At 40.5% G+C, this 21,212-nt stretch overlaps 1 long non-coding RNA gene across 1 annotated transcript in view; it reads right to left on the bottom strand.

Annotated features, from left to right (window-relative positions):
• Window positions 1-21,035, bottom strand: part of LOC148049234 (uncharacterized) — a 33,611-nt gene extending 12,576 nt beyond the window's left edge. The window contains exon 1 of the long non-coding RNA XR_015695666.1: window positions 20,718-21,035. This is a non-coding gene — a long non-coding RNA (uncharacterized LOC148049234). The remainder of the gene's footprint in view (window positions 1-20,717) is intronic.
• Window positions 21,036-21,212: the final 177 nt, after the last annotated feature.

Below are 21,212 nucleotides of genomic sequence, written 5' to 3'. Positions count from 1 at the left end.
TCTTCTCTATAAACAAATCCATAAAGCCTTGTGGTTTAGTCATAGACAGTAGAAATCCATTAATGATTATTAGAGATGGACCATTGGACTTACCTGAAGAGTCGTTTTCCGGGCGCTGCAAAGGAGAGTTCAAGCAAAGGTTAAATACAGCCAAACTGCCCAGAACTGAATTGAAACTGTAAGCCACGCCTCTGGTGCTGATTATCTTCAGATTTTTCAATGAAGACATGGAACTGTTGCGCGCTTGAGAAATCCAACATTGGATCAAACATAAACATAACTGGAACAAGTTCAACTGGAACATTAAGGACATAAACGTGATAACAGTGAAGCCAGACCCCAGGGTGGGGTGGACTCTCCTTCGAAGAGCCCCGAAAATGACCCTTCAGGTAAATCAATGGTCCTTTTCCAGGGTGCTGCTCAGGAGAGTCCAAGCACGGGACATACCCAAGCTAAATGTCACTAGGGCAGGAAGCAGAAGCAGACAGGGTCTCTCCGCTGGAATGAATACCCTGCAGCACATGCCTCCCAAAGGCCCCTTCTGCTGAAGCAAACTTGTCCAACTTGTAATTCCGCACAAACGGAGATAAGGAAGTCCATGTGGCCGCTCTGCAAATCTCCTCAATGGGAGCCCGCATCGCCCAGGCTGCGGTGGTGGCAGCACTTCTGGTCGAATGCGCAGTGATGTGACTGGGTACCAGTCGAGACTGCAGAACATGGGCGAGAGCAATGCAGGCCCTAAGCCATCTGCCAATCGTAGACGAGGAAACCTTCCTGCCCTGAGACGACAGCTGGAAGGATACAAACAACGACTCAGAACGTCAAAAACTGGCCGTATGCTTGATGTATCTGCGTAGCATCCTGCAAACATCCAGCTTATGCCAGCGTTCCTCACGAAGATGCCTCGGATGCGGACAGAAGTCAGGAAGGACAACCTCCTGGGCCCGGTGGAACCAGGAATTAATTTTAGGCATGAAAGAAGGATCCAGCCAAAGGATCACCCTGTCCTGGTGAATCAAGCACAAGTCCTCGTGGACAGACAAGGCAGCCAGCTCAGAAATACATCTAGCCAAGGTGATGGCAATGAGAAAAATGGTCTTAAAGGTCAGATGTTTCAAGCTGGCCGAACAGAGAGGTTCGAACAGCGGTTCGACCAGAGCCCGCAAAACCACATTAAGATCCCAAGACGGGTATCTGTGCACCATTGGGGGACTCAGGTTAGTTGCCCCCCCCTGAGAAAACTGCAAATGGTGGGGTGACGGCCGAGAGAAAGGTGACCCTCAGGGGCCAGGATGGCGGAGAGCACAGCCACCTGACGACGAAGAGTGTTAGGCGCCAAACCCTTGTCAAGGCCATCTTGCAGAAAGTCCAGGATGACCGGAATCAAAGCTGAAGAAGCTGAAACACCCCTGGAAGAACACCAGGCAACAAAAGCCCTACAGGTAGCATCGTAAATCCGAGTCGTGGAAGGATGACGTGATGCTTGAATGGTGCTGATCACCTTGGTGGAAAGGTTGTCCTTGCTCAAGAGATCCCTCTCAAGTGCAAAACGGATAGTTGTAGCCACTGGGTCTCTGGATGAAGAAGGGCCCCCTGACAGAGAGAAATCCTGTGTGGAGGAATCCGCCATGGGTCTCGGACGGATAGACTCACCAGATCGGCAAACCAGGTTCTCCTGGGCCAAAAAGGGGCCACCAGAAGGATGTCCACTGCTTCCTCCAGGATCTTCCTGATGACTCTGGGAAGAAGAGGCAACAGGGGAAAGGCGTAGAGCAGTCCCTTCAGCCAAGGGCAGTGAAGAGCGTTTACCCCCTTGGCCCTTGGGTCGTGGAAACTGGTGAAGAACCTGGGAAGATGAGAGTTGGCCACTGTTGTGAACAGATCCACCTGGGGGCAACCAAACCTCTGAATTATGTGGTAGAACAGCTGCAAGGGCAGGGACCACGCCGAGTGATCGACAGTCACCCTGCTCAGCCAGTCCGCCTGGGTGTTCACCCTGCCGGAGATGTGCTCCGCCTGTATGGACAGCAGATGGAGCTCCGCTCACCAACCTAAGTTGTTGGCTTCTGGCATCAGGGACCTGGACCGCATGCCCCCTGGCAGTTGATGTGTGCCTTCGTCGTGATGTTGTCCATCAGCACCCTCACGTGTTGATCCTGAATGCCCATCTGAAATCGAAGCAGGGCCAACCGGACCACCCTCAGCTCCAACCAGTTGATGCTGTGCGATGCCTTGGCCGAGGACCACCTGCCCTGAGCTATCTGGTTGCGGAAGTGAGCCCCCCAACCGTACAGACTGGCATCTGTCGTGATGGTGAGCCGGGTCAGCTCCTTGAATGGAGACCCCTTCTTCAGGGCAGGAGCCTCTCCCTGAGGCTCTCCACCTTCTCCGGTGATAGGAAGACCTGGCGGGTGACGGTGTCGATGACAGCCCCTAGGTGCTGAAGCCTGGTCGTTGGCTGAAGATGGCTCTTTTCCAAGTTGATGAAGAAGCTGTGACCCAGAAGAACCTGCATAGTGTACTGCAGATCCTTGACTGCCTGCTGGGGGGATGATGACTGGATGAGCACATTGTCTAAATAGCAGTGCAGCCTTACTGGTTGTGACCTGAGGGACGCCGCCACTGCTACAAGAACCTTGGTGAACGTCCTGGGGGCTGATAGGCCGAACAGCATGGCCCGGTACTGGTAGTGTTGGCCGACGTAGGTGAATCTCAGGTATCTGCAGTGGGCTTTGCGGATGGGTACGTGGAGTAGGCCTCTTTTAGGTCTATGGAGGTCAAAATGTCTCCCAGCCTGATGCAGCCCAGGATTGACTGGAGGGACTGCATCTTGAACCTCCGATATGTGACATGATAATTTAGCTTCTTTAAATCTAGGATCTCTCTCCACCCTCCGGAGTTTTGGGGGACCAAAAACAGGATGGAATAGAACCCTGTCCCCTCCTGACCCGGAGGAACCGGCTCTATGGCCCTGATTCCCTGAGATGTCTTATTTCCTGTTCCATGAGGGATCTTTTGAGTGGGCACAAGGGAACGGGGCACCTGATGAAATGACGGGGAGGAAGAGAGAGGAATTCTAGGGTGAGACCCAGTTGGATCATTTGTAATACCCACTGGTCCAACGTGACCTGCTCCCACTGGGCATGAAACAATTGGAGCCGCCCCCCTATGGGAGCTGATTCCCGACAGTCACTTATACTTCCTGAAAGGACGGGAGACAGATCCCCCCCGAAAGGGGCGTCTGGAGTAATAAGGTTGGCGACCTCTGTCCTGAAAGGACTGACGGTCCTGGAACCTGTCCACCTGCTGGCTGAATGAGCAATGTGACTGAGCAGAAGTGGAAGAAGGTCCCGAGTTACAAAAGGACTGCCTCCTGTAGGAATAAAAGCCCTTCTTATCAGGTTTCTTAGAAACCGATGGCATCACCTTCTTTTTGTCCTTATTTTCCACTAGGACTGAGTCCAAGACCTCCCCAAAAAGCTTGACCCCTTTGTTGGGCAGAAACCAACTTCCATTTGGAGCGCATGTCAACGTTCCAATGCCTCAGCCACAAGAGATGCCTGGTGGTAACATTCGAAGCCAGGGCCCGAGAAGCAAACTTAGCTGCACTGAGGGTGGCATCAGCAGTATACTCAGTGGCTGCCATGATTTTATTAATCCCCTGCCTCAACTTGGTATCTTTAACTGCAACCCTTGCCATTAACTTCCTCAACCAGAGGAGAGCAGTCCTGGAAAGAAAGGAAGCCGAGGCAGACGTCTTAATTGCCCATGCGGCCGCCTGGTGTGTCTTATGACAGGCATTCTCAGATTTCTTATCCTCAGCCTTAAGGCCCTCCAACAGATCAGGCGGAAGCACAGACATTGAGGTGAGGGCCACTACCAGAGGATCGATAAGTGGCAGCTTAAGTAAATCCTCCGGCGGGGCGGTGGTGGCGGCAGCAGCAGCGGCTGCTTTAAGTGCTCCCTTGTCTCACAACCGGGGCCGCTCCAGGCCGCTGGCCGCTGACACGTGCTCCTGCAAGAGAAGCTTCGCTCCGTTTTTCACTCAGCCTTCCCCCAGAGGCGATCCGGGACTTCCAGCGGCGGAGCTTGGAGAAGCAGCGGACGCAGGCCGGGACAGCGGGGGGGCAGCGGGGCACTTTGCATCGCGGGAGCCACCAAGCGCCTTTGCTGCAGACCCGGGCACTTGGTTGCTCCCGCGATCCCCCCCCCCGCCGAGGCTGACCACTGCCCTGCTGAGCCTCACCAGGTATCAACCTCACCGCACGTCACTGGTAACAACAGAGTCAGTTAGTGCATTCCAGACATTGACCACTCTGTTGCTGAAGTCATATTTTCTGCAATCGAGTTTGGAGCGGTTTACCTTGAGTTTGTATCGATTGTTTGCCCATGTATTATTGCAGTTGAAGCTGAAGTAGTCATTGACAGGTAGGACATTGTAGCAGACAATTTTGTGTACTATGCTTATGTCAGACCTTAATCGGCGTAGTTCTAGGTTCTCCAAGCCCAAAATCTCAAATCTGATGGCATGAGGTATTTTATTGTGAGCAGAGGAGTGGGGTACTCTTCTTGTGAAATACCTCTGGAATTGTGGATAAAAGTGAGAAGTAAGCATAACAGATGTAAGTCACAAAACTTCATACAGCCTCTTGAATTATTTTAAGTATGTTAAACTGTATGCATTATTGTACTTAGTCAGTGTTGTGTTTCTTGTAAATTCTTATTCTATATTGTTTACTTTTTTTGAAAAGATTTTTTTTATTTTTGATTAAACAGATTGTCTCACCTTTAATCTAGGATCTCCTCTTCTACTTTTTCTTCCCAATAACAGAGATCTCACCATTGGTCCAAAGTCCCCTAGAATTTCCATAACTGTACTTAAAGCTGAGTATCGATCTCCCCTAGTTCTACTCCAACACAATAATCAATACACTAGTATCCTGTGCTAAGCCATCTCTTACCGTCAAGGGCCATTGCAACAAGTCACATCAGCTCTAGTTGTCCATGGCAGCATGGCAGCATTTGTTAACCATGACAGGTTCAGACATAGCCATGATATACAGTTTGAGTGTATTGAGCATCACTCTAGAATACTTTCTCCCTTTTGTCTGGCTACCTCCATCAATCACTCCCTCTTTAAACAAAAAGTGATTATCACTAAAAACTAACAAACTCTGCTGCAAATGCTTCGCAGTTCAGTTGAAGCTGTACACTTTATTGCATTGTTTCCCTACCAAAATTAAATGATCAGAGATGGTCTTTTCCATTTGTAGCCAAATAGGAGAATGACACACCTTTATAATTTGAATGCCACAACATCATGCTGCTAGACAAAGAAAATGACATAACTTAACAAAGACTGTAGGTGTAGCCTCCATCAGCTTGTTGGTGTGCTGTTTTTTTCCCCATGTGGCCCCTGAAGTGTCCTTATTGCCAGGCATTCATGGTGTCATTTAATGGCTCCCAGGAACACAGGGCACAGACCTGAGTCTTCTTATTCAAGCCTGGTGATGTCTGTTCGTAAAAATTAATGAATGGAACATTTAACAAGGACAATATATTTAGGAGAGTTAATCTTGCATGAAAGAGGAACGGAATACATGAATATTTAGTTCTGTGTATAAGTAGATGTATAAAAACTTTTAAAAACTCTCCAGAATGATAAAATATGTTTGAATAATTGAATAATTTGGGAGTTGGGTATAAGAAATTCCATGTTTAGTTCCCTTCCCTCCATTTTGAAAATGTCATGATCTATTCTCATGGAAAGTAGAAGATCCTAAAATTAATTTGTTTAAATTTGGCCTAACTTTCATGAGATTGTGGTGTTTCTACAATCCCCAAACATCTGCAATCCCCAAACATCTGTAAAACCTTTTTCTCTTTCTAGATTCAAAGTTCTAAGCTAGAAGAAGAATGAACCCAGAACACCCAGAAAGCAAATAGGATGAAGACATGCTGTTTTGGTTAGATTATGGGACATATTATAGACAAGAAGAGTAAAATCTTATGAGATTTCAGGCAAGAATGCCAAATTTTCATCTGATTTTATCTGAAATCATTAAAATCTCATGGACCATTACTTATTAAAGGTTTTTTCAAAGCAGCAAAAGTAACAACTGCTGGTTTACATTTTATGCTATATTGCCTTTCATTTTAAATTGCCTCAGATTATAATATATCTTGGCAAATTAACAATAATCAGATGAAATCCCCATTTCAAGGTCCTCAAGGCTAATAAAACTAGAGAGACAGTAATTCTATACTTCTACAATGACATCCTGAGCAAATATTAAATTAAATTCTGCTTAGATGCCAAATCAAGCATTAGATGTTTAAGTGAATTCCGAATTGCATTTTCCTACTTGTTTAACATAATTTATGGCGAGAAAAAGTGATCCTGCCCTGTGCCATATAATTTCTTATTCAGAAGAAATAAATGCTAATGTATGGGGGTCAGAAGCTCCTTTTAGTATCTAGGAGATGTCTGATCCAGTTGAGTCTTCTCATACAAGATCTAAAAACCTTTCTCTGGATATTTAAGGTAATACTTTCAAATGTACGAAGGGTGGAATTGGACTGAAATTTGAGCAATCAATGGAACTACAAAGATACACTCCAATACTTTTTTATTGCCTTCATAAACCAAGATATAATGTAGAACCAGAACAGCATGTCTTCATCCTATTTGTTTTCTGGGTATTCTGGGTTCATTCTTCTTCCAGCTTAGAACTTTGAATCTAGAAAGAGAAAAAGGTTTTACAGATGTTTGGGGATTGCAACTTCCAGTATTTCTAACTAGCATGGTGGAGAGTTAAGGACTCAGGTCTATCTGTAAAAAAAATTTTTTTGTAAAACTTGTCCAGGCAGACACCCAGAGTCAAAAACTGTCTTGAAAGTAAACACACTATGCTTATTTTTGTTGCAAAATCCCCTGACAGATCTATGTATTCATCAAATGCAAAATGCAAGTTAGGTCTCAAACACAGTTAAAAATTAAGTATGTCTCTCAGTTTTGTAAATTCACTGTCAATTGTACATAGGGAAAAATTCTTAACATATGGATCACTAAAAAAAGTTTGAATATTTATAGAGGTAATATTCTTGTTTAACGCAATCGGAACAAACTGTAAAGCAAGGTGGTCACTAAGTGAAAATCACATGACTGCAACTGTGTTTACAGTTCAAGTTACTTTCTTGGCTTGAGCTCAGGCTCCTTTTATTGAATTGTTGCCTTGGTAGCGATCCTTTCGCTTGTCCTTCAAGGCATTCTCTCTTCCTTCTACAGGCTGACAGAGGCTAGAGACTCACATATTTTGCCAAGTACATTAAATAAATTTTTGGAAAAGGTTTGGATTATCCAGTTTCCAGTTAAGTCAGTGGTGTCAAACTCAAGACCCCGGGGCCAGATCTGGCCTGCGGGGTGCTTAGATTTGGCCTGCAGGGACAGCCTGGGAACAGTGAAGGACTGGTCTGTGGTGCTTCTGCCAGCAAAAATGGAGCTCGGGAGGGCCGCTAGCAGAGGATTGCAGGAGGCTGTGGCAGCTGAAAACAGACCTTGCAAGGCTATTTTCGCTGGCAGAGTGATCGGACCACCACAGGCGTCCCTGATATGTGTGACGTTGAGCTGGCCACACCCACCCTGACCAGCCTCCCCCCCCCAGGTCAAACACAACCTTGATGCAGTCCTCAATGAAATTGAATTTGACACCCCTGAGTTAAATGAACACACCCTTCATCTACCTTCATGATTTAGGGCATGGAAGCTCCCAATTTTCAATGAATAAAATGATTACACTGACATCTATGTCTGGCTTAGCTTTCTTTCCATTCCAAAAGGGTTTTTTTATACTAAAGTTTGTACTAAAACAATTAATCTCAAATTAAACTTTATTTAGCATTGAGGGGAGGGCTAGGACAAGCAAGTTGGTGCACAGGAGGAGGTAGGATTGAGCCAGTGAGTGACTCCTCCAGTTTGCTCCCATATCTATGGGCCACTCAGCAGATCACAGCTTGCTTACCACTTAATAGTACTTCCCTTACTGTCAATCAGGTAGCCTGCCTCCTCCTCCTGTATATCAGTGGTCAGACTGTCAGTAAATAGAGGTGATGAAGTTGGGGCAGCCAGTGCACTCTGCCTAGTCAATTCTGCAGGGCTTTGCTGGATAAACTACTGGACTTCCATGGATCACTAGTTTATTCCACATTTTGAGATTCATTGTGCTACAGAGAGGCAACCATCTGAAATTGTTTAAATTTAATTCTGGTGTCACATTCTTTGCATTCTATCCTTTATCAGCTTTCCCCACCATCCAAATGTCTTTTAAGCTTAATATGTATCACCTTTCTTGGAGGCTGCTTCAAAAAATTGGACTACTACACAACAATACCAATGGTCACGTACATGTAGTAACATGAAGGATGATGCTGGAAGGACAACAGTGGTCCTTATAAAGGATGATCATCTATTCTTCAAGAGAAACATGGGAAGGCTAACTTGAAAAATAAAATAAGATTTTTCCCATTAGCAAATTTCTTCCTTGTGTCACAACTAATTCAGCCATTCAGTTATATTTGTGGAAGCTGATCAGTCTGTGGTTGTTAACAAAAAGGAAGACCCCGAAGGCAACCAGTTGCACAATTCTTTTGTTTCACTGAAATTACAGGTATATAAAATGAGAAAAGTCAGAACAGCTTAACCTTAAAAAATGTCAGGCTGAAAAATGCTACTGAAAGAAAGTTTTTCTTTATTATCTATAATCCAAACTTCATATATTTTAAAGGTTGGATGTGATCATAGATATTAGTGCTTGAAATGGTTTAGAAATTAAAATATAACTTTTGTCCTGATATTTCCTATTTAAAGTGTTTTAAATTAATCTGTTGTCTTTTAGTGTATATTTGTTTATTAAACATATATCTATACCACTACAATCAGAACAACTCTTGGAGGTTAAAAAAATACAGTATACCCAGTTAAAAAAACAAAAATGCAACACATTACAAATGTACAAAAATAATTGAACAACAAAGATGACAACATCAAAGAAAGTAGGATAAGATTCTCTGAAACAGCTCAGTCTTCAAGATTTTTGGCAGGCCAACAAAGAGGGATCCAATGTGATAGCCATAAGAGGGGCTGTTCCATAGCATTAGTGCTGTAACAAAAAACAGTGCCCTCTCCCCTAAAAAGGAGAGCTGACATTGCGAAAGCACAACGTGCAATCTTGGTGTTCTGAGATCGCAGTCAAATTTCTGCCACTGGATGGTCCATTTGGACCTAAACCGTCCCGCACAGATGGTGATTGAGACGGGCACCTCCTGCTGATCTCAGGGACACTGCAAAGTCCCTGAAAAATCCAGGAATAGCCCTTTTTTTCAGCGACAGAAATGCAGCTAATGAAGCTGCTGAAGTTAGGACAGCTCTGGAATGGGAAGAAAGCGGAAAGAGAAAGTGTGTCAAATTTGTGAGGAAATTTTATTATTAGAGGAAGAGACTACCCAAGAAAAAAATTTAAGTTAAGATTGAAGACAGAAGACTGTAGGCGGCAAGATTGATCTGCATTGAACTTAGTGTGTTATCCAGTTTCTAATTTTTTTCCATGGATGGAACTTTTTGGTGTTGGGTTTCAAGCTTTTATGAGATACAAAATGAATAACATGTTGCCAAGATAAGTTTATACAAGATTTATTAAGAAAGTAACTAGAACATTAATGCTACAAATGGCAAGCGATATAAGACCATACTATTACTGGAAAGATACAGGCTGATGCAATGAAAATGTATAATAAAAAATTAAGCTAAATTTAGTTTACTAGTTGTATGTATAAAATGAAGCGACAATAGCTATAGTTAAATAATGATTAATAATGATAACAATACATATAGATATATTAGTTTTATAATATGAAATTTTATATAAACAACACATGGAGATTATGAAAGGAGGTTTAAAAGTTTTATCTAGAATATGTTATAAAGATGTATTGTGATTGGATGATTTTAGGATGATTTAATGGGATGTTATCATATAAGCCTATTCTAGATTTTGAATATTATATATAAAAGGATGTAAAAATAATTATAGTCAAATTAAGGTTGAGATATAATAATTGTGATGTACATGAATATAGGTGAATTTAAAATATGCGATTTGATATGAAAAGCAGGTGGTGACTATGGAAGAGATGCATGGAAATACTGTAACCAACTGACACACTTTCTACAATTTGTAATGGAAGATAGTTTTTTATTTTTATGTTTGTTTGTCCTTGTTCAAAAACAAATAAAATTGTTTAAAAAAAACAGTGCCCCCTGCTTCAGTCCCACAAAACCCACCAAAAAACATGGAATTTCCAGTAGTATCTCTCTGGTAGGTCTAAATGGTAGAGCCAAAATGGTAGGAGAGGGTAGTTCAGTAGATATCTAGATGGCAAACCATGAATGATTTTATTGATCAATACTATCTTAATTTAGACATGGAAACAAACTGGGAACCAATGCATTTTAGTTAATTAGGATTACATGTTCCCTATATTGGTAGCTGAAAAATATGTGGGCAATTACATTTTGGACCAATTGCAATTTTGGAATACTTTTTAAGGTACCCCTTAAAGTATCCCAAGTTGAGCATTTGTTCTGGTGGGTAGTTTGCCCATCAAGGAGTAACTCTTATAGCGATATATCAATAGTAACACTGATTTATCAGGGTTCAATTTCAAAGTGTTATTTCACATCTGTTAGCCCCAAGAGATACACCAGGCCAAGAAATTAACTCCACAGAATGGCCAAAACTATTTTTTTATTCAGACGGGCTATAAAACAGACTTTTGCAAACTGGTTGTGTTGTACTTTCTCCTTCTTTTTAGAGTTAAATGAATACAATGACTTGGTGTCAGATAATCAGTCAATCTGTCTGAACCACTTCTGAAAGTTATCTGGATATTCTGGAATTAGAAAATGATTTACCCCTTGTCATCTTGACAACAGAGTTTGCATATCTCTATCAAAAATTGTCTCCCTTACTCTCTATATATCCAGACCTCTAAGACTCCAGAAAAGGGTATTGACACATCTCCCTCAACTATTCTGGAGGGTGAGGAAAGGAGGAAGAGGAGGCAGGCAGAAGCCATGGTGGAGTTGAGAGTGGCAGCAGAGAAGTCAGTAATAAAATAGCATCTTTTATCTATCTTTTTCTATTTTATCTCCTTCTGAGGCTTATGTAACAGTTACAAAAAAGATTGAGAGCATAAGGCAAGAGTCGGTAAGGAGATTGAGGCCTCTTGGGTATGAGATGAGTGCTTCTATTGCATCCAGGCCATTAAACCAGACAGCTTTCACTGCATTTAAAGACTCCTAAGTCTAACCTGCAGATTTTGGGAGGGTTAATTCCTATCCAAGAATTAACCAGCCCCACCCCTGCTTAGTTGCCAGACATCAGCCACTGAATTGTTTCCTTAAGAAAAAAGTTAAGGAAACAATTGGTCCATTGCTGGGAGAAAGTGGCAAGAAGGTGACAAGCAACAGGGAGAAAGCAGAACTATTTAACTCATGTTTTGCATCTGTCTTTACACAAAGGGATAAAACAGTGCAACCTATCAAAAACAGCACCACAAAAAACAGATTAGGAACACAAGTTGAAATAGGGATGAAAATGGTAAGTGAGCACCTGTCTACCCTAGACGAGTTCAAATCACCAGGACCGGATGGATTACACCCCAGGGTTCTGAAAGAACTGGCAGACAAGATCTCAGAACCACTGAACTATATCTTTCAGAGATCCTGGAACACTGGGGAACGACCAGAGGACTGGAAAAGAGCTGATGTGTTTCCCATCTTCAAAAAAGGGGAAGAAAAACAGATCCAGGAAACTACAGACCTATCAGCCTGACCTCAATACCAGGAAAGATTCTGGAAAAGATAATCAAGCAATGAATTAGCGAACACCTAGAAGCAAACAAAGTAATAGCTAAAAGCCAACATGGGTTTGTCAAAAACAGATCATGCCAGACTAATCTCATTGCATTCTTTGATAATGTGACAAAATTAGTGGATATCAGAGGAATGCCATCGATATAGTCTACTTGGACTTCAGTAAGGCATTTGATAAGGTAGACCATAACGTACTACTAGATAAAGTAGAAGATTGTGGGTTAGACAGCATCACTACCAGATGGATTTGTAACTGGCTGACCAACCACACTCAAATTGTCGTCCTCAATTGAACTGCATCTTCATGGAGGGAAGTATGCAGTGGAGTACCCCAAGGTAGGCCCAGTACTCTCCAACATCTTCATCAATGATTTAGATGAGGGAATAAATGGGGAACTCATCAAATTTGCAGATGACACCAAGCTGGCAGGAATAGTCAACACTCCAGAAGATAGGCTTAAGATACAGAAGGAAGTTGACAAACTTGAACATTGGGCACTATCTAATAAAATGAAATTCAATGGTTCTACATTTAGGCAACAAAAATGAAATGCACAGGTACAGTATAGGTGGTACCTTCTCAACAGTAGTAACTGTGAAGGGATCTTGGAGACCTAGTGGATAACCATTTAAATATGAGCCAGCAGTGTGCAGCAGCCACCAAAAAAGCCAACACAGTTCTAGGTTGCATAAACAGAGGGAATAGAATCAAGATCACGTGAAGTGTTAATACCACTTTATAATGCCTTGGTAAGGCCACACTTGGAATACTACTTTCAGTTTTGGTCACCATGATGTAGAAAAGATGTGGACTCTAGAAAGAGTGCAGAGAAGAGCAACAAAGATGATTAGGGGACTGGAGACTAAAACATATGAAGAATGGTTGCAGGAACTGGGTATGTCTAGTTTAATAGAAAGAAGAACTAGGGGAGACATGATAGCAGTGTTTCAATATGTCAGAGGTTGCCACAAAGAAGAGGGAGTCAAACTATTTTCCAAGGCACCTGAGGGTAGAACAAGAAGCAATGGGTGGAAACTAATCAAGGAGAGAAGCAACTTAGAACTGAGGAGAAATTTCCTGACAGTTAGAACAATTAATCAGTGGAACAGCTTGCCTCCAGAAGTTGTGAATGCCCCAACACTGGAAGTCTTTAAGAAGATGTTGGATAGCCATTTGTCTGAATCGGTATAGGGTTTCCTGCCTAGGCAGGGGGTTGGACTAGAAGACCTCCAAGGTCTCTTCCAACTCTGCTATTGTATTATATTGTATTGTATTATTGTATTGTAATTGAATTTGTCCCTGCTGACATTTTGTGGCCATTGCAAAAAAAAGAGCTAATTTTGTCTTTTAAAAAAGTGACTGTTATGTTTTAAAATAACTCAAGGTAACAAACATTGAACACAGGTGACTGCTTCTATTGCCTCCATGCCATCAAACTAGACAGCTTTCACTGTGTTTGAAATTTATTGTAAGCTCAGGAAAAAAAACCCTTTTTGATCACTTCCGGTTTTGACAAATCCTAATTAGACATCAGGCATAGAGATTTTTAGCATGGGAAATATTTCAGAGTTGTGAATCTGGAGCCTCTACAGATCTACCATGCTTAGAAATACAACTTGGCTTCAACATTTTGATTTCCATATTCTGTTTTTGAAGCCTAAGAAGAGCCTTTCTTTGTTACTTTTACTTTATTTTTTGTATACCAAATGATGGTGATGATGTTATCCATTCAGTCATGTTTGACTCTTAGTGATTCTATGGGTCAGGTCTCTCTAGGTCTTCCAATCTTGCACCAGTTCTTTGAATTGTTTTATGCTCTGTTCTATATGTAGTATGTGTTCTATGCTATTGTATATGTTTATCATATACAGCATCCTTAATATTTTGCGAACATTGTAATTTTATTTTTCAGAGATTTAATATCTGCAAAAGAAATAGACACAATGCTCACTAACATGATACTATTATGATGGTAATAGTAATATAAGAAGCATTTAACCATGATAGGCAGTATAGAAATTTGATAAAATAAATGAATAAATATTGCATAATAATACAGCAAGCAATTTGACAGTGGATTTATGGGCAGGGTGTCCCATAAATTGAATTGTTCTCAGATATGCAAGACTCATAATTTGGTCCTGCAATTAAACAGTAGTTTTCAATTTTGAATATTAGGGTTAAAAAAAGGAAATATATAATACTTTTCTGTTGTGGCCCAGCAGGAGCCATTGGAGCTGCCACCAGACTCCGACAGTGAGGGGCCCTATGAGTCAGCTCTGGGGGATGTGGAGGACCCTGGACAGGTTCCGACTCTGAGCAGGGCGCAGAGAGGCTGGTTGGCCACCAGGAGGCGCCTGAGCCTTGGACCAGTGGGGAGGAGACAAGGGAGCTGGTCTCGGATGCCCGGCAACGGAGAGCTAATAGGCGTAAGGAACAGTTACGCAGTTACAGGAGATAATTGCACTCAGCTGGTGGTAATTAGGCTCCTCTCAAGACTATAAAAGGAATGATTGTGCACACACTCGTTGCAGGAGTCAACGTATTCACTAGAGCTGTAGCACTCTCATGGCTAGCTTGGCAGGCTGGATTGCTGCCAAGGTTAGTCTGTGCTGGATTGCTGCCAAGGTTAGTCTGTGCTGGATTGCTGCCAATGTCTGGACTGTGCTGGATTGCTGCCAAGGTCTTGTCTGTGTGTTAATAAATCCTTGAAATATCTTTGTCTCGGCGTGCTTTGCTGTAGGACGAGGGGGGTCAGAACACTTTTCTATTGCACAGTACAGATTTCACACTTGCAAGGAATCTATATCAGTGTTTCTGAAGCTCAGCAACTTTAAGAGGTATGGATTTCACTCCCAAACTTCCCAGCCAGCATGATGGATGTGAAATTCTGGAAATTGAAATCCACAGTTCTTAAAGTTGTAGAGCTTCAAAAAAACACTGATGTAAATTACATAACATAAAATTATGTAAATTACATAAACTAAAAGCATAAAAATGTATCTCATCAAAATCCAGAATATTTTTGAAACTGCATTTGTACTTCTATACTGCAAAGTCATGATTAAAATGCATTCCAATTCTAACTGGGAAGAACTTTTTTTGTTCCAACGTGATATAACTTAGTGACATTTCATTCATTGCACTTAGACAAAACAAAACAAACCACATTATAGCTTAGTCCAAAGTGCTGCCAATGTATTTCTTTATAGGGAATGAATTCTGGTGTAGGATCCAGACTAAAAGGTGTAACGTACACTGTTAAATCGGGTGAATGAAGGCACACTTAGGCTTCAGAGTAACAAACAGCTCTTTATTAGCACAAGCCAACTATGTACAATCTAGCGAAGGTTCAGTCTGACAGCAGTTCTTTTATAGGGAGTTGTCAGACCCTTCGACCAATCAGATTGAATCTCTGTTCCCGCTGGAACAGAGGACCTTGGTAGAAACCATTACCAATGTTTCTGGTATGTAACATACACTAAGAGCCAAATAATATCACAGGTTTGATATGAAACAAATCTATCATTGTAGACCCTTTCTAATTATTTTTTCCCTTTATATTCTGTTTTTTCAGCTTTAAGAGAAATACATCATCTCTTCTGAAGCATTCATTACTATCATTACTAATTCAGCTATACAGAACTTATTTTAATGGGAATTATGTTTCAACTCATGAAGCTACTTTATCACTCTCTCTAGATTGGTAATGGGACTATTTTACAAGCATTAATTGCTGATACTTTTCCTATTCCTGAGTTTCACGGCATTCTAAGTCTTTCTGTCTCAAGTACTGTAATTATCTACAAAGAATCCTTTTATGTCTTTCAAATATCTGTTCTTATGAAATGGTAACTAAAAAAATCCATGGTTAAATGCTGGGATATGACATTTTCTTTGGTGTCAACACACACAGACACAATCCAGATTAATATTTTCTTTAAAAGATGGCTCAGATTTTTATAACAGCTTTTTCCTGATTCAAATATTGGGACTTTTTTTAAACTGAGAAATCCTTGAACTTCTTCATGAGTATATTTATTTATTTATGAAACTTACATGGCCATCCATCTTGTATATCATAACTATGAGTGGCTTGCAAAAACAATAAAAACATCCAAGAAACAATTTTTTTAAATCTCCAAAACAACATCCAGCCCCCTCTAATAATGTGCATATATGTAAATATACATACCATATATACATGCATACAGTAAATGCCCACTCCCCAATAATAACTTCATAATTTTCATTTAAAATTTTTATTAATTTATAAGATAAAAGAAATAAAAAATGCAAAAGTAAATAGGAGAACAATGTGAAGGAAGACGGGCAAGAGAACTTCAACTCACTGGGCTCCAATCTTCTTTAGCCCCAATTTTTTTTTGGGGGGGGGGAAGGAAGCAGGTTTTTTAAAGCTTTATTGAGGACTAGAAGAATGGAGACCTGTCAGATCTCAGGAGGAAAGAGAATGTATCACAAAGAAGGAACCATTACTGAGAACATGTGATTCCTAGATCCTATTAAATGACAACCTTTATAGGTAGGTATGGAATGTTACAAATACAGCAGACTGTTGATGGGACAAAAAGGGAATTGGTAGACTACATGAATGTCAATTTTAAATGGTCACTGATATTTATAAGTACAAACTATTCATTCTATATAATAGTAATGAAAATATTTTCAGAAGGTAAATCCTTAAGTACCTGGAAGAAGAAGGAGGAGGAGAAGGAGGAGAAGGGGAAGGAGGAGGAAGAGGAGAAGAGAGAGAGAGAGAGAAAGAAAGAAAAAGAAGTAAAGAAGAGAATCAGCAAGCTGGGGCATACAGAAAAATGTAAATACTTGTGTTAAAAAGACAAAAAATCAAGGTTAGGACAAAGCAACTCAAAGACCAATATCCAATTGCTAAAGTGCTGACTGAAATAGTAAAATAATTCAGGAAATAGAAAGATACTGGAAGAGTTACAGAAACACACTGCACACTTCAAACATTTATTGTAGATCTGCTTGAAGTAGATAAAACATATTATGTATTAAATATTGTATACTTTATTTGTCATTTGAGCAATAACATACTTATTACAACAAACCATTGTTTGAAGAAAAAGAATCTTAACCAGTAGGAATGCACATTAGTTGGTAGATTCTAAATTAGTAATTCTAGCTTCCCATAGATTATCATGAGTACTTTTATGGTTCTACTGGCCTTTGTCATACTGGCCAAAGTATGCCAGGATATAATTGGGAATTTCTGCCTGTGGCACTGATCCAGCTATGACTGGTAACCTAGTCTACCTCTTCTCTAGCTTATTATAAAGTATCCTCTGAAAGTCTTGACTGATCAAATGCAGGATGGATAGGCTCACCCTGCTGATGTCTATAGCATATAGAAGAGAGCATCTCAGAATATAATAGTATAGATGGTAAAAAAGCATGAATTAATAAATGACAAATAAAAATGGATGTACTGGGTGTTCGCGAAACTAAGTGGAAAAGGAGTGTAGGCATCCTGTCCAATTTGGCAGATTAGAATCGATGATTACATGCATTAAAGTATAGGTTTAATTATGAATAATTTTTATACACATACTTGTACATCGGTTAACTATAAAATGTTATTGTAGATTTTTTAAAAGGTAATTTTATTTTTTTTAAAGTACAATGATAGAAGATAAACAAAAAGAAGATTTGAAGAAATAAAAGCCCAGGAAGAAAAAAGTAAAGGTGTAGAGAAAAGAGAAAGCTGAAGAGAGGGGTGGGGGGAAGAATAGCAAGATAGAAAAGAGTGACTTCTGATTCTCTTTGATATATACATTTTTTAAAAAAGACATCAAATTCTTACTCCAAGCTTAACATATTCTACATTATTTCTATAGTTCCATATGATACTAATCACCAAATCCCAAAATTAGCTTTTGAGGTCTTTCAGTTTCCTACAAAAATTCTCATAGTAGTTGATTTTCTGATTTTCAGCATAAACAAGACACAGCATAAAATTGGTGCATTTAAAAATCAAACTAGAAACATAGAGAAACATGGTTTGTTTCTTTCTTGCAGGGAACTTTGAGAAATGGCACTGTCATTGAGGACAATTGTCTTCATAATCTTCCAGCTCAGTGCTAGCTGACAGGAGCACTTCAAGCAAAGATGTGTAGGCAGCAATCCAAGCAACATTTAATGAGGAAAAGCATTAGAAACTCAACTGTGGGCAGAGCAATAAATTTCCCTCTAGGGACGCACATACATGCATGAGATTAGCAGAAGATTCATGGAAAAGGCTCAGATATATTTTTAAAAAACCACTTTCACAGCTAGTATATATTAGGCAGTGTTGGGTTTCAGGGTTTAGTGACTAGCGTCTAAATGACAGATTTCGTGACATTTCACTGCTAGCTTTGGTAAGCATCTTCAGAGGCAACGTAATCAAGTCAAATGACCAATTAGGATTGGGCACAAAGAACCAATCAGAAACCATTCCTCATCAACATGTACCAATCAAAAATCAGTTTAGCTAAAGGCCAATTAGAAATCAAGATACTGAGCCATAAAGACAAAAGCCCAGTCACTACCTACCACATTGACTCTGAAGATGCCAGACACACATCTTTCAATTTTAGTACAAAAGATTGAAATTGAAGATTGAAAAGATTGAAGTAACATTCAGTTTTGTAATCCTTGAATCCATCTGAACATTGTATAGCAGTGTCTCTCAATCTCGGCAACATTAAGATGTGTGGATTTCAACTTTCAGAATTCTCACTGGTCTGGGGAATTCTGTGAAATGAGGTTCATACATCTTAGAGTTGCTAAGATTGAGAAAGTCTGTTCTGTAGCACAAAATATTTCCACATTACACCAGTCCCTAAATCCTGGAAAAGAGAAAAACCACTTGGGGTTTTTTGCTTTCATGGGAAGCAAAAATAAATAAATAAATAAATTACCTTTTCCTTTCTTGAGTCAGCTACTATGTGCAGTTAGAGCCCTATCATTCTGCTCAGATTACCGTAACAATCGGAAAGTACTTTGTGGGTTTGTTGTTGTTTTTTTGTGGTCATTCTGTACATGGATCAATTAATGGATACTATTAGCTGCGTCTTTGTCAAAAACAAAACAAAAATATATGTTGCTGCAGGGTGATTAAGCTATTTCACTTAGTTCTTCTACGATACTGAACAGAATGGAGCCATAATGCACCTCCTATAAGAAACATGTCTTAAAATGAAAGACTAAATACTGTCAATTAGTAATTCATAAAAGTAAATATTGTTAATTAAAAATTTGCCAGTACATAGGTTATTTGTCTCAGGTAAATCAGCCTAAAGAGAAGCCAAATAACTATTTTGCTAGTAGTTGAGAGAATAAAGAAGAGTTTTCCTCCACTTCCACAAACTTAACTAAAAAAATATATCAATAAATCATTTTTATTTATTTTCCTATGTTTAGAGAATGTATATAAAATGCCTTCAAAAGATTTCAGTGTCCAGGGTGCTGATTTCTAAGTAGAGCCTATAATTAAGTGAAATAGAAGCAAGCCAATCATTGATCTTGCTTCTGCAATATAAATCCAGAATGCTATTGTCCAGAAAGCTGAAACAAGAATATAGGAAGAAGAAATAAAATACTCTACATTTTTTTAGATCATCCTATACAAGTCTCTGAAAATGCTACAAAACTCCCTTAGCAAACACAGACTAAATTACTGATTTATATTGCTTAAATTTTGGAACAGATTTTGGAACAATTTGGTTGTCACTCTATGAAGATAAAGCCAATACAACTAGATTTCCCAATGAAAGGAGTTCTTTATTCTTGTTGTCATCTAGGGTATATAGTTGTGTGCGGCAACAGTTCTAATTTTCAGTTTGTTCACTTGTGAATTATGCTTAGAAGTGTACTGGCAAGACAAGGCATAGAATGTGTGTGATCTATACAACACTTGGAATGACTAATAAATGACAAGATGAGCCTAACTGGTTAGCTCATTCTAAATTATCTCAGATGAGATGGTTGCAATCATCCTGTCATATTTAACAAAATGATATTGGTTTGGGGAAATAAAAGAAAGGGAAACAGAACTTCTTCACTGATTCCTTCCTTCTTTCCTTCCTTCCTTTCTTCCCAAAGAGAAAGATGGAATCTTTTGAGCAGTACAGGAACTGAATGTCTAGAAGCAACTTTATTTACCCAGAGGTAGTCTTATTTGTTCCCAGTGCAACTAACAAGCCCAGTAAAGCAATTTCAAGAAAGGGGCTAAAGGTCACAGCTGTGCCTACCAGTCTTGCCCTTAGGGTTCTGGCAGAAAAGCAGTTGATTATCTATCCAGAGGGAAGCTGACAATTGTTAGGTTGCTGGCAGTAAGTGGCAGTGACCAGCTAGGCATTGTGTAGGTATAGTTTACAAGTTTATAGTTCTCTGCCATGAATTACTTGGCTATTTTGGGGATCAGTCTCACTGTATTTCCCACCTGTAAAAAGCCACACCTTTCCATATGCTCAGTCTCTTCTTATATAATACTATACCTATACATATGGCAATTGAGTGTCCTGCACATTGCAACTGTCATCACTCCTTGGATTATAGCATCAAAGTCCAACATTAGCGGAAGGCTTGTATTGAAGAAGATTCGGGCATGACACAAATTGTTCTTTCTTTCCTTTTCTTTCTTTTCTGCCGCCTTGAGCAATAAACTGCTGGGACATATTCTTTATTCTTTGTTTCTTTGTTTTCTTTCTCCTTGCAACTGAAGTACTGTACTGTATGTGGAAATCTGAAGACACATACCTTTAATGTCGCGGATGGAGAACCTCTGCACCACCTTTGCTGCATCCAAGAGATCAAGATGTTGTTATTTTCTGTGAGGAAACTCTAATCCCAGGCGCGCCATCCAGATGCCATTTTTTATTTCTCCTCAACATCGCTTTCAAAAAGTTATCAGCTGCTTTAAAGAGCAAAAGGCTCTCGAATCCGATTCAAATTCCTGCTAACTACGTGGACAGATCCGTGCTACTCTCCCCTTTAGTTTCTTCCGCCGTCCTGAGCCAAACGCAGCAGATCTCTGAAGGCAGCTTCTGCCTTATCCTCGGAATCCCTTTTCATTCCCCCCCCCGCAAAAAAAAAAAAAAAAAAGCAGCAGCCTCCAAATTGCGCACACCAGAGAGGGAGGGAGAAGCGAGTGGGATCCGACGGAGCCACCAATCGGGAGGCACTTTTGAGAGCGGGGGCGTGGCTAGCAGGCTCCTACGGTAGATCCGCCGGGCTGTTTCCCAAAGCAAGCAG

The sequence above is a fragment of the Thamnophis sirtalis genome, unplaced genomic scaffold (assembly GCF_051295495.1).
Source record: "Thamnophis sirtalis isolate CommonGarterSnake01/CBP01778 unplaced genomic scaffold, rThaSir2_p1.2 scaffold_2, whole genome shotgun sequence".
Lineage (NCBI taxonomy): Eukaryota > Metazoa > Chordata > Lepidosauria > Squamata > Natricidae > Thamnophis > Thamnophis sirtalis.
The sequence above is the reverse complement of the archived record's forward strand: the minus strand, read 5'-3'. Positions and strand labels throughout refer to the sequence as shown.